This window comes from Schistocerca americana, chromosome X, assembly GCF_021461395.2.
Source record: "Schistocerca americana isolate TAMUIC-IGC-003095 chromosome X, iqSchAmer2.1, whole genome shotgun sequence".
Taxonomy (NCBI): domain Eukaryota; kingdom Metazoa; phylum Arthropoda; class Insecta; order Orthoptera; family Acrididae; genus Schistocerca; species Schistocerca americana.
This window is the reverse complement of record NC_060130.1, coordinates 632,538,520-632,552,294: the sequence shown is the minus strand read 5'-3', so window position 1 is coordinate 632,552,294 and position 13,775 is coordinate 632,538,520.

The window sequence follows — 13,775 nt, the reverse complement described above, 5'->3', positions numbered from 1 at the left end:
TTTGGTGCGCCATATAGTAAGTCTCTCTTGTTAAAAAACCTTCTCGAACCGGTTCTGGTCGACACAACTGGCTAGTTAGGCGTGGTTGATTTTCGATTGTTGTGTGAAATCAGTCTGCTTTATGGCTCCGTATGAGTAATACTAAAGAGCAGCAAACTGAACATAGCGTACACGCCATTCCTAATCTTCTTGATGTTATCAAAGCCCGAAAGGATATTAAGAAACAAAGGAAATACTTTTAGAAATGTTTACTTTCGGGGAATGAGCTGCAAGGCAACTTAGACTGTAAGAATAAACTTTTCTTAAAATGTACGCAGTTGCGGTTCCTCTTTCGATAAAATGCCGTCCTTTATCAACGTAAATACGTTAGTGAGGAAAAACAATTGCAATAAGCCACAACATTTTTGAATGAATAATTTATTTCTTCATAACGAATTTCACGTCTAGGCCCATCGTAAGTTGGCAGCTATTAGTCTTCGTACAAATTTGACATTTTTATCTTGAGGAAACATTTTTCTCTATACACTATCTGACCTAAAATGTGAAGCATCCAGCAGATGTGATGCTATGCCAATGCGTCTTCGTACACGTATTCAACATCTGTGGGGGTATAATTGATTATAGCTGCAATTTTTTTGTGCCTGGTAGATCGGCTACTAGTGTCTATCAGTGTTGTTCGTTTTAGCGTTGTTACCAGGCCTAGTAGGATATACAAGGGCCATGACCTGTGTTCGATGTCAAGTGGTAACTGTGAAGGACACGTAGACGCCGCGTAACCGTGTGAGACATTATCAGCAACTGACAGAGTGTGAAAGTAGCCTCATTGCAGGTCTCCATTTGGCCAGTTAGTCGTCGTGTAATTCCAGATTTGAGTTGCTCTCAGATGTGACAGTGGTCCGATGCTGGACTGATGGGAAAGTACGGGCGGCCATACTGACTTCGAGGTTCTGATCCACCAAGTCCGACCACCAGAAAGGAGGATCGACGTATTGTATACCAGCCACATAGATCGCATCTGGTCCTGCCATCGGAAGCAGGTGACTGCTTGCGACATTCTGTGTCGTCTCGTTGGTCGCAGACTAGCATCAGCTGGACCAGGTCCCGTTCTTCCACTGTTATGGAGGCAATACGGTGTTACTCCTTGCGTGGCGATGTGGGGAGCCATCAGGTATTACTTCAGTTCATGTCTGGTAGTGATTGAAGGAACGTTCACGTCACGACGGTACGTCACGAACATTCTGCATCCTCATGCAACGCGGCATCATTTTTCAACAAGACAATGCTCGTCCACTCATGGCACGTGTCTCTACGATCTGTCTGCGTGACGCTGAGATCCTCCTGTGGCCAACTACATCACAAGATGTGTCCTCGATAGAACTGTCCTGGGACCGGCTCCGATGTCATCTCTGTCCATTACCTCCTTCCCACTCTGTGTTCGTCTCCACTTGCCCTCTCTATCTCCTCCGCACTCACTTTATCTCCTCCTGCCCCGTCTTCCTCTCCATCTCCCCCACTCCCTCTCTCTGTCGATTTCCTCCTCCACCCCTTCTCAGTCCATCTCCTCCTACCCTTCTCTCTGACTATCTCATCCTCTTTCCTCTCTCTGGCCATCGTGTCCTCCCCCTCTCTCTGTCCATCTCCTCTTTCGTCATAGCTATGTCCATGTTCTCTTTCCCTCTATCTGTCTGTCCATTTTTTCCTCCCGCTTTCGCTCTACACGTTTTCACCCCCATCCCAACAAGAGGTTGTTAGTTTTTATCCCCACAGTATTTCTTTTTCAGATAACAGGTAACACATGTACCAAGTTTGGTTGAAATCGATCCAGAGGTTTAGAAGGAGTTTTTTATCCGGTGCTTTGTCCGCATACACGTATTTCACAAAGTATTTTAGATATATTTCATACATTTCAAATATATTTGTACACGTGTTTTACCTGTATCTCTAGCGAATTTCGTCCTGCAATGTTTTCACGCAGCTCATTGTTTATGACGCCATATCTTAAAACTACGTGTCGTACAATGATACGATTTTGTAGATACATTCAGCGGCGTATGTGGATACTATATGCGAAACTTTTTGCGAACAGAATTAGTAGGAAAAAAGTAATAAATTTAGACGTCATGCATGATGCAGTAAGTTTTTTCGGCTTCTCAGTGTCTATGACGTCATATCTGCTAAACTATGTGTCGCACAATGATATAATTTTGCAGGTATGTTCAGTGTTGTTTGTGGATATTGTACGTGGAGACAGTTTGCAACTTCGTCATGAATACAGTTAGTAGTAGAGAAGCAATAAATTAAAATGTCATGTCTGATGCGGTAATTTTATTGCATGAACAGTGAAAATGTTGTAAGTGATAAAGTTTTCCCTTTCAACATTTTGTGACGGTTGTCAGCGAGAAGAAGTTCCTTAAAGGTATGGATTATGTGTAAAGTCTGTTGCAAGCCACAAAGAGCTCTCATTCCCAAATAACATATGAATAAATTCTGGGTATTTACGTGACGTGGACTACACTACGTTTTCACCCCCACACCCACACCTTTGATAGGTGGGTGGTTTTACCCCCGCAGCCATTCTTTCCAGACGGTATGCGGTATGCGTATCAAATTTGACTGAAATCGGTCCAGTGGTTTAGGGGGAGATGTGGAACGTACATAAATGCATATATAGACATATACATACATACGTACATTCATTTCTATAATATGTTGGTATTATTCCATAGCCTTTTAGCATCGAGCTCCCTTATCCATGGATCATCATGGGCATATAGACGCGATCCCAATTAAAGTTATGTTGCACAATCTGAGCTCAGCGGGTTCTTTGATGACAGAAACCCCGTAGGTGGATACATGGGATAAGATTTTCGTTTCATCAAGCATCTGCCTTCTAACAGAATCAGCTTGACTATTAATATGCCTCCATCACAGACGACGGCGTAGTGTCATAAAGAAGTATCGTACTTCTTAACGTTTCCATTGCGTAACTAGGCGAACTAAATACAGAAGTACGGCACGGTCTGTTAGAACGAAATTTAATTTCTGGCAATGACGACGGAGGAAGGTGTTGAAAGCTTGAGTGTACAAAGAAATTTGACGTGACACAAAACGAGAAACATTGACCCACGAATATCGCCACGAAAAATTACATTCTCATTTTCCTAACGACTTTCCCTGTGGAAGTTTCTACGAGGTAATATAGAACATGAAGTCCTTAGGGATATAATTTTTCCATCCTGAGGCAAAATAATTTCAATCATCTTACAGAAGTTTTGATACTGAAAAACTTACAGGGTTTCACTATAAAATATTCCTGGAACGTGTGTAAACCTCAAGGATGTTACAAGAATTTTTTTCAGTTTATATTTGTTAGTGGTTCAAGCCTTTTTCGACGGTTGACGTAAGATTTTGTTTGGGAGTTAGTATTAACATTAGTTTATATTGTTTTCATAACAATTAGATGATAATTTCCTAATACAAAGTAGTCCAACACATTCTAGACAAAAATATTGACGCCTTACATTTTTTCGAATTTTTGGTAACTATTTGAAAACTGCTACAAGTATGGAACGGAGTAACTCGTGAGGAGAGCTGTAGGAGGTTATTCTTCGTAAGAGTCTACGTGTCTGTAGGCTGCAAGGGCTGATTAATAAAGACTGAGACAGATTTTCTCCTGTAGCTTCCGCGATAGTTACCTATCTGTACCATGAATATTTGAAAGAGCGGATTTTTGTCTACAATGACCATAGGCAGCAGCACTCTCATATCGGTAGGTTGGTCGTAATGTTCTATTTTACAGAAGCGCAAGCAATGGAGACGACACGAGAGGAGCAGTACGGCGCAATAAAACTGTGTGTTCGCTTAAACCATACAGCCACTGAAACTTAAGAAAAGCTGCAGAAAGCGTACTATCAAGATTCACTAGCTCGTGCAACACTGTTAAGATTGTTCAAGGACGTAAAAGAAGGCCGATATGTCTGTGTGAAGCAAGCTGGACCTGGAGTTTCGGCTTCTGTTGTGATTGAAGTCAACATCAACACGGCTACTGTGATTAACCGTGAGGATCGGCGGATAACAATACGTAACCTCAGAGAAGTATTGAGAATTTCATATGGCAGTGTCTTTACTATTATGAATGATCATCTATACAGGGTGGTCGATTGATCGCGACCGGGCCAAATATCTCACGAAATAAGCGTCAAACGAAAAAACTACAAAGAACGAAACTTGTCTAGCTTGAAGGGGGAAACCAGATGGCGCTATGGTTGGCACGCTAGTTGGCGCTGTCATAGGTCAAGCGGATATCAATTGCGTTTTTTTAATAGCAACCCCCATTTTTTATTACATATTCGTGTAGTACGTAAAGAAATATGAATGTTTTAGTTGGACCACTTCTTTTGCTTTGTGATAGATGCGCTGTAATAGTCACAAACATATGGCTCACAATTTTAGACGAACAGTTGGAAACAGGTAGGTTTTTTTAATTAAAATACAGAACGTAGATACGTTTGAAAACTTTATTTCGGTTGTTCCAATGTGATTCATGTACCTTTGTGAACTTATTTCTGAGAACGCATGCTGCACGGCGTGATTACTTGTAAATACCACACTAATGCAATACATGCTCAAAATTATGTCCGTCAACCTCAATGGTTCAAATGGCTCTGAGCAGTATGGGACTTAACATCTGAGGTCATCAGTCCCCTAGAACTTAGAACTACTTAAACCTAAATAACCTAAAGACATCACACACATCCATGCCTGGGGCAGGATTCGAACCTGCGACCGTAGCAGTCGCGCGGTTCCGGACTGAAGCGCCTAGAACCGCTCGGCCACCGCGGCCAGCCAACCTGAATGCATTTAGCAATACGTGTAACGACATTCCTCTCAAAAGCGAGTAGTTTGCCTTCCGTAATGTTCGCACATGCACTGACAATGCGCTGACGCATGTTGTCAGGCGCTGTCGGTGGATCACGATAGCAAATATCCTTCAACTTTGCCAACAGAAAGAAGTACGGGGACGTCTGATCCGGTGAACGTGCGGGCCATGGTATGGTGCTTCGACGTCCAATCCACATGTCATGAAATATGCTATTCAATACCGCTTCAACCGCACGCGAGCTATGTGCCGGACATCCATCATGTTGGAAGTACATCGCCATTCTGTCATGCAGTGAAACATCTTGTAGTAACATCGGTAGAACATTGGGTAGGAAATCAGCATACATTGCACCAATTAGATTGCCATCGATAAAATGGGGGCCAATTATCCTTCTTCCCATAATGCCGCACCATACATTAACCCGCCAAGGTCGCTGATGTTCCACTTGTCGGAGCCATCGTGGATTTTCCGTTGCCGAATAGTGCATATAATGCCGGTTTACGTTACCGCTGTTGGTGAATGACGTTTCGTCGCTAAATAGAACGCGTGCAAAAATCTGTCATCGTCCCATAATTTCTCTTGTGCCTAGTGGTAGAACTGTACACAACGTTCAAAGTCGTCGCCATGCAATTCCTGGTGCATAGAAATATGGTACGGGTGCAATCGATGTAGATGTAGCATTCTCAACACCGACGTTTTTGAGATTCCCGATTCTCGCGCAATTTGTCTGCTACTGATGTGTGGATTAGCCGCGACAGCAGCTAAAACACCTACTTGGGCATCATCATTTGTTGCAGGTCGTGGTTGACGTTTCACATGTGGCTGAACACTTCCTGTTTCCTTAAATAACGTTACTATCCGGCGAACGGTCCGGACACTTGTATGATGCCGTCCAGGATACCGCGCAGCATACATAGCACACGACCGTTGGGCATTTTGATCACAATAGCCATTTATCAACACGATATAAACCTTTTCCGCAATTGGTAAACGGTCCATTTTAAGACGGGTAATGTATCACGAAGCAAATACCGTCCGCACTGCAAGAATGTTACGTGATACCACGTACTTATAAGTTTGTAATATTACAGCGCCATCCATCACAAAGCGAAAAAAGTGGTCCAACTTAAACTTTCATATTTCTTTACGTACTACACGAATATGTAATAAAAAATGGGGGTTCCTATTTTTAAAAAAACGCAGTTGATATCCGTTTGACCTATGGCAGCGCCATCTAGCGGGCCAACCATAGCACCATGTGGTTTCCCCCTTCAAGCTAGACGAGTTTCGTTCTTTGTAGTTTTTTCGTTTAAGGCTTATTTCGTGAGATATTTGGCCCAGTCACTATCAATGGACCTCCCTGTATATAACCCGTGTTTGTGCACGATGGCTGAGACGTCTGTTGACTTCTGAACAAAAGGCTGTGTGAATAGAGACAAGCCGCGAGGCACTGCGTCTCTTTACTGATGGGGGAGGATGCGTTTCTGGAATCGATTATCACCAACGAAGAGTCATGGCTGCACCATTATGATTCTGAAGGAAAACTAACCAGCACAGTGTGGAAATGGCCAGGTTCTTCAACACCAAGCAAGGCAAAAGTTGTTTCATTGGCAGGAAAAGAGATGGTGATCACATTGTTTGACTGTCATGGAATGATTTACCAGCATGGAGTTCTCCATCACACCACGGTTACAGCAGCATCCACACGTCAGTACTGGCTAAACTGAAGAAGCACATTGCAAGGAAACGACCAGAACTTTCTGAAACTGGTTGGGGACTTCAATATGACAATGTGTGGCCTCAACATTAGCTGTGTAGCGCATCCGCCTTACAACCCCAATTTTCCACCCTCTGATTTTTTTTATTCTCTTCATGAAAGGCAAAGCTTCAGCACTTTCGAGATGAGAACTCTGAAGGAACGTTCAAGAAAAGTGAGATGAATCTCAAGGGCCTGATAAAAAATGGTCTGCACCATCTGTTCAGGGACTGGCAGAGGCGCTATAAGAAGTGTTTTCAAGTAGGAGGACAGTAGTTTGAAAAATATAGTATAAACATTGAAATGGAGTAATAAACATCTGTGAAATTTTTTTTTCTTTATTGTGATTTCATTCCCCTGCCCCATACGGGCAGGGGAGGGCTGTCAGCGGCACAATCCGACGCTCTTCAGCCAAGTGACATTAACTTAAAATAAGAATAAACTGGTACATACGTAAGGCGATAAAGGGGAACCTAAAACAGAATAATGGGAGAAAATGGAGGTAAAAAATATAGACAACACGGAGACGTTCAAGGAGGACAGTTAAAAAAAAGTCACCAGAAAGTTAAAAAAAACAGTTGGCGATTCTTCAAAACTCAGAGAAGACACTGAATGGACATGCACACGTTAAAAGTCGGCCACAGTAGTAAAAACACTCTGGAACAACACACTTAAAACCCACTTGGAGCGCACACGACGCAGACTAAAACTGCCAGGCGGGACCTGCCGAGGGAAAGGACAGAGAGGATGGAAAAGGAGGGGAAAGCAAGGGGCAGCAGGGGAAGCGGCGGGATGAAGAGAGGAGGGGCATCAGTGAGTACACGAAGAGGCAGGAGACACATGGGGTGGGAGAAGACAGGGCAGGAGGGAGTGCAGAGACATGCAAGGGGGCACAAACGCTCATTGGAAACGTGTATTCGTCATCGCCATGTGGGCGTATCACCCGGCGTGATGGTATGGGGTGCCATAGGTTACACGTCTCGGTCACCTCTTGTTCGCACTGACGGCACTTTGAACAGTAGACGTTACATTTCAGATGTGTTACGACCCGTGGCTCTACCCTTCATTCGATCCCTGTGAAACCCTACATTTCAGCAGGATAATGCACGACCGCATGTTGCAGGTCCTGTACGGGCCTTTCTGGATACAGAAAATGTTCGACTGCTGCCCTGGCCAGCACATTCTCCAGATCTCTGACCAACTGAAAATGTCTTGTCAATGGTGGCCGAGCAACTGACTCGTCACAATATGCCAGTCACTACTTTTGATGAACTGTGGTGTCGTGTTGAAGCTGCATGGGCAGCTGTACCTGTACACGCCATCCAAGCTCTGTTTGACTCAATGCCCAGGAGTATAAAGGCCGTTATTACGGCCAGAGTTGGTTGTTCTGGGTACTGATTTCTCAGGATCTATGCACCCAAATTGCGTGAAAATGTAATCACATGTCAGTTCTAGTATAATATATTTGTCGAATGAATACCCGTTTATTATCTACATTTCTTCTTGGTGTAGCATTTTTAATGGCCAGTAGTGTAATTTATGGGGTGGTTAGGAATCACGCTCGGTTCGAAGTCTGCGCATGCGCTGCGGACACCGGACGCAACAGAGTGCGCATGCGCCGCGGTGGGCGGCGGCGGCGGCGGCGGCGGCGGCGGCGCGGGCGTCGCGGCCAGCTGGCAGTGCGCCGCGCGCCGCGCGTGGATCGCCACGCCACGCAACATGGCTGGCCGCTCGTCGCCGCCGCCGCCACCGCCGCCGCGCCTCGTCACCGTCAAGAAGGAGTCGCCCGACGATGAGATAAAGGTTAGTTCCCACACTTGCATCTCTCTGATCGCCCATCTTCCCTCGTCGCCCTTATTTCTTTCTGTTTTTTGCTTCCTCAAAATTTTTACGTAGTAACTTAAAGGAGAGGGATCTCAGGGAGTGATGGTCGTAAATCATCTGAGAAAGAGTGACAGTACGATGATTAACAGATGTCTCTTCTTATCAGCGGTTCTTACTTCAGTCGAGCGGTCCTTGATCTCCAGGATGGCAAAGACATTTAATCGATTGCATGACAGTTCTTTCATTCCCTTACCCAACTGTGTAATTTCGTAGCGCTAGCCATCTGACATTGTTCCGCAACACTTCGATGGGCGTTCATTATTTCACCTTCGTGCGCGTCGACGGAAGGAATTTAAACGTCTGAGATCCAGAACGAACTACATCGTATAATGAGTGCTCCATTCCCAATGCTTTCCTAGGTACTGCTGGTCGAAACTGGCAGAAACGGAGGTAGTGCAGGTGCCAATACATTGGCGGATCGTTACTAGGAACGACCCATTTTCAGCTCACGTCCAAAATTACGAAACTCAATACATTTTTCAGCTCATGTAGGTGGATGCTTTGTTGCTGATCGGAGCTGATGTCAAAATATTTCTAAACGCGGATTTAAAGCGCGAGCTATCATTTCTTCTGGTATTTGGAGTTTTGGTCCATAGGTTTAACGTCTGTAACCAAGATCAATAACTATAGTGTTTTGGTGTCGAAAGTGATGTGCTCATTCGATTGATCCACATGGCAGACATAATTAGTTTCGAATATCTGTACGCCAGTAGTTTTTGAGAACAAAATATATTAACTGTGTTTTTTCTTCAGAACTGGCAATACTATCTCCCCTGCCTGTGACGTCGCTCAATAGTGTTACCAGCATTGTTCACCTCTGCCTCACTTCAGTACCATAGCTCAGCCTGTATATCGTCTCTAGTTGTAGCTGGATGATATGACATAGTACCTACGACAGAAAGTAACTGATAAATCAACATTTAAAATGAAATCTTCGGTCAAAACGAAATGTGATTCATTATGGAAGCTACCATCTCTTATTACTGACTAGCATCCGCGATTCCATGAGTAAGTTAATGACATGTTAACTGCGTCTGTGATTGTTGCACAAACTTCGTAGCGATAGCAACACACAATGTAGCAGAGCAAGACCCAGGCTCTTTGTATATGTGTGTGTATGTATATGTGACTGAGTATCCAAACCGGGTTCAGTGATATGCTCTGAGTCAGCCTCCGGCTGCGTTTTACGATTTCTGCGCGCGGTACTCACACATCCCAAGTCGGCGTATTCTGGTTTCCATTGAGTGACTCGCGTAGCGATAAAAATAAAGCGTCACGGCTGTGGCTGAGCTCCCAGCATTACGCTTAGTTCGTTGGTCATTGCTGACACCGATACGTGCCTGCCCTATGGGTCACAGATGAATCTCAGTGAGGACGAAGGCTCCAGTATGTGAAAATGCACTATTTTATGGCAGATTATTCGTGTGGTATTTAATATGTATAGCTTTAGACGTCCTCCGTCTTCGGTTCATCAACCATTTATTTGGATACTTAGTAGTTCTGAGTCGTATACAGCAGGGCTTTTAATTATTTTCTGATATCATTTCCGACGAGGTCTCTTTTGGAGCAGTTCTTAACTGTCCGTAGGAATCTTATTTCTGCTACTTGGATCGTGGATTCATCTCTAAGTTTTATCACCTCTCTGACCAAACAAAACAGTTTGGTTAGCTGTTATTTTAGAAAACTTTATTTCTATTTCTTTTGTGCAGGGTCTTTCCAGCGTCCTGTGTGTTGTGTTGCACGTTTTAGAGAAAATTGGAACCTTATCGTCATTATCTCGCTCATACCTGTTCTTGACGTTATAGTCAAAGTACAAGCTCTGTTTGACTTGTGCTGGTATCACAAGATTGATTGAATGGACTGAATTTTGATCGACTGGAGCCTTTCCTTAGGAGAGTATTACTGTATAGATTTCGCACTTAAATCTTCCAGAAATTTTATTCAGCAGGTGAATTAATTTTTGAAGACGATCTACTGAGGTTGCTAAAATTACTTAGCTACCTGTGAAGAAGAGAGTATCCAATGTCTTCTACTAATTTATTTGATTCCCAGCAAGTACTTCGCCTTTCCATTCACCAACCACATCGCGAGTGTGTAAAGTGAATCATGATGCTGACAGATGGCAAACCTCATTTATGTTTGTGGGTTCAGTAACCTACTCCTCGTTGTTACCTATTAAAATAGGGATGTATCTGTACATACTTTTTATAGCTTCTTTGCTAAGGCCTGGAAAGCCCTCTGTAAGGGTCATGTAAACTACATTAAATGTTAAAGGTGTAACAAATAGCGTTATGTATTAGTTTTTATTTTACATTTTCCACAGAAGATTTGGTTATCTGTGAAGAAGTTTTAGCCGATTGACTTAACATTAATATCTGGTCATATATCGGTAAAATATCGTCCTGTGCAAAGAGTGACAAATATTTGGATATGTGCAGTTGAACACAGAAATATTTGACTGGTAAAAGGATCTGACAGAAACGTTAAAAAACTGAACTGGCATGCACAAGAGGCAATACATGTAATATCTCGCAAGTATATTGTTTAATAATCAAAAACCAGTTTTTGGCTAACAATCCACACTAAAAATTTCAACACCATACGTGTTGCTTCCGTAGGGATAGTAGAGATGAGATTCGACTTATCATATCCAGAGAGGGATATCTGTTCGTGAATGGAACGGAACGAAACACTATCAGCTCATTTTACGACTATCTGCAGACTATGTAAATATATACTGAAATTATGCCATCCTGTGCTTGTGTCTGTACACTAGTGATCAAAAGTATCCGGACCACTACTAGTAGACATTTTTATGGGGTGCGTACACAGTTCGCATTTATGTGGGTTTGACACTTATCGGGACACTAAGTAAGGTGTCTAAATGGAATGGCAGCCCATTCTTCCTCAAGATCGAAACCAGACTAAGTAGTTATGCTGGACACTCGGGCGAAGTCGGCGTTCTAACTTACCGCGAAGGTGTTCCACCACATTTAAGTCGGGACTCTGGAGAGGCCAGCTCTTTTCCGAAATATTATTGTCCACAAAGCATTGCCTGGCTGAAGTTGCTTACTGACAGGGTGCACTGTCGTGCTGATCCAAACAATCATCGCTTTCGAACTGTTCCTCTACTGTGCGCTGTACACAATGCCGTAAAATTTGTTCATAATCTTTCGCATTTTGCGTTTTCTAAAGCGCAATAAGGGGCCGTACACTAACCACTGAAAACACCCACATACCGTAAAACACACGATGGCAGGCAAAGTTTCGAGGCAGACGCCAAACCCAAATCTTGCCATCGGTTTTGCCACAGGGTATAGCGTGCTTATTCACTCCAGTCATGCACTGTCTAGTAGCATCTGTCTTTACACCACCTCAGGCGCCGCTATGAAGTGACGACGGAAATGTGTGGCTTATGACCACTGCACCCCATTCTTTTTAATTCCCTACGCACAGTCATTGTGCCAGATGGATTGATGGCAGCACTTTGTAACTCACGAGTGATTCCTTCGGCTGATTTCATGCCATTTTTATCTGCCATCCTCTGGAATGCTCAACGATCCCTGTACGTAAGTACACGAGGTATTGGTTTAGCTGTGGTTGCTCCTTCGTGTGTCTACTTCACAATCACGTCGCCAACAGTCGACTTGGGCAGCTTCAGAAGGATTAAAGTATCAATAGGGGGTTTGATACTCAGGTGACATCCTATGACTAGTCTCCGTTTGAAGTCACGAAGCTCTTGTGACTGAGCCACTCATCTGTTACTGCTTCTGTACCTACAACACAATACTCCCCGTCTCCTTTTTATACCGGTGGGTCGGCCTCTCGTGATATCTAACGGTCAGTTCCGCATTACATAGAAAAGTCCGTACACTTTTGTTATGATAGTGTATATAGTGCAGAAATGTGGAAGGTAGAACAGTTTAGAAAATAGTTTTCTATTTTGTATTAAGAAAACTATGAAAGTGAAGTTACACTGATAAGGGGAAACAGGTAACGCTCCCACGAAAGAGCGCACAGAAAAAAAATAGAACGAACATTTTAAAATTTGATTAAACAAAAGCTCCTGTAGAAATTAACCGAAATAAAATTTCCGAATGGTTCAAATGGCTCTGAGCACTATGTGACTTAACTTCTGAGGTCATCAGTCCCCTTGAACTTAGAACTACTTAAACCTAACTAACCTAAGGACATCACACACATCCATGCCCGAGGCAGGATTCGAACCTGCGACCGTAGCGGCCGCGCCGTTCCAGACTGACGCGCCTAGAACCGTTCGGCCACCCCGGCCGGCAAAATTTCCGAGAAAACACCATTAGGTGTTAAGAAGGGAAAGAGAGAATAAGTGGAAGAAAGGAGAAGGAAGCCCCTGAAGTAGACGGAGAAAGAACATCCGGCTTGAAGTACCCTCGATTAATTTAAACCCTGCATTGATAATCAGCACATTAGAGAGAAAGAGACGGGTGAATATTTTGGAGCCATATAATAGAAAATAAAGAAGAAGAGTGTGCGTATTGCTTAATAACGTATTTTATAACAACATTACACAACAGAAAACGTATTTCTGGCAGTTTGATGTACTGCAATGTAATATTATAAGTTCTGAATGTTTTTTTTACCCAGTATAGAGACTTTTGCTTCCTATCAGTTCCATACTAACGGAACCGATCCACCAGGCAATTAGAAATCCGTTAAACTCATTTTTACTCAACAGAAAAAGAAGTCTGGTGTATTTATGTACATCTCACAAGAGCAAAGAGGAATATTCACGAAGTTGGGATAAATCCTAAACATTGCAGTGTTAGAACGTTTTTTAACTGATTTGGTACCATGAATATATTTTTCGACAAAATTAATGATTTTATTCTTTCTCGAAATTAGTGAGCGTACTGCAGTTTGTATCAAAAAAATATTTATATTATATTAGGTTTACTAATATTCTCGAATTTATCACTCCTTTGTACATGTTTGTAGTCAAGAACGGACGCCAGTATGCTTACACAGCTGTTGCGATTTTGCGCGAAAATTCAACGAGCGTTGTCGACCCTGCAAGATTCTCGGATTTAATGCGATTTATTTCGGTGCGGCGCTCCTGACGGGTTTTGTTATAGAAGAGCAAGTATCTGTGTTCACGTTCATTCATTTTCGTTAGCGATCCTTAGCTCATAAAATTTACAAAGGGGAAGCTTTTACTGCAACACACTGGCGAATAATTAAGTCCATATAAATTTCTATAGAATGGCATATTGAATT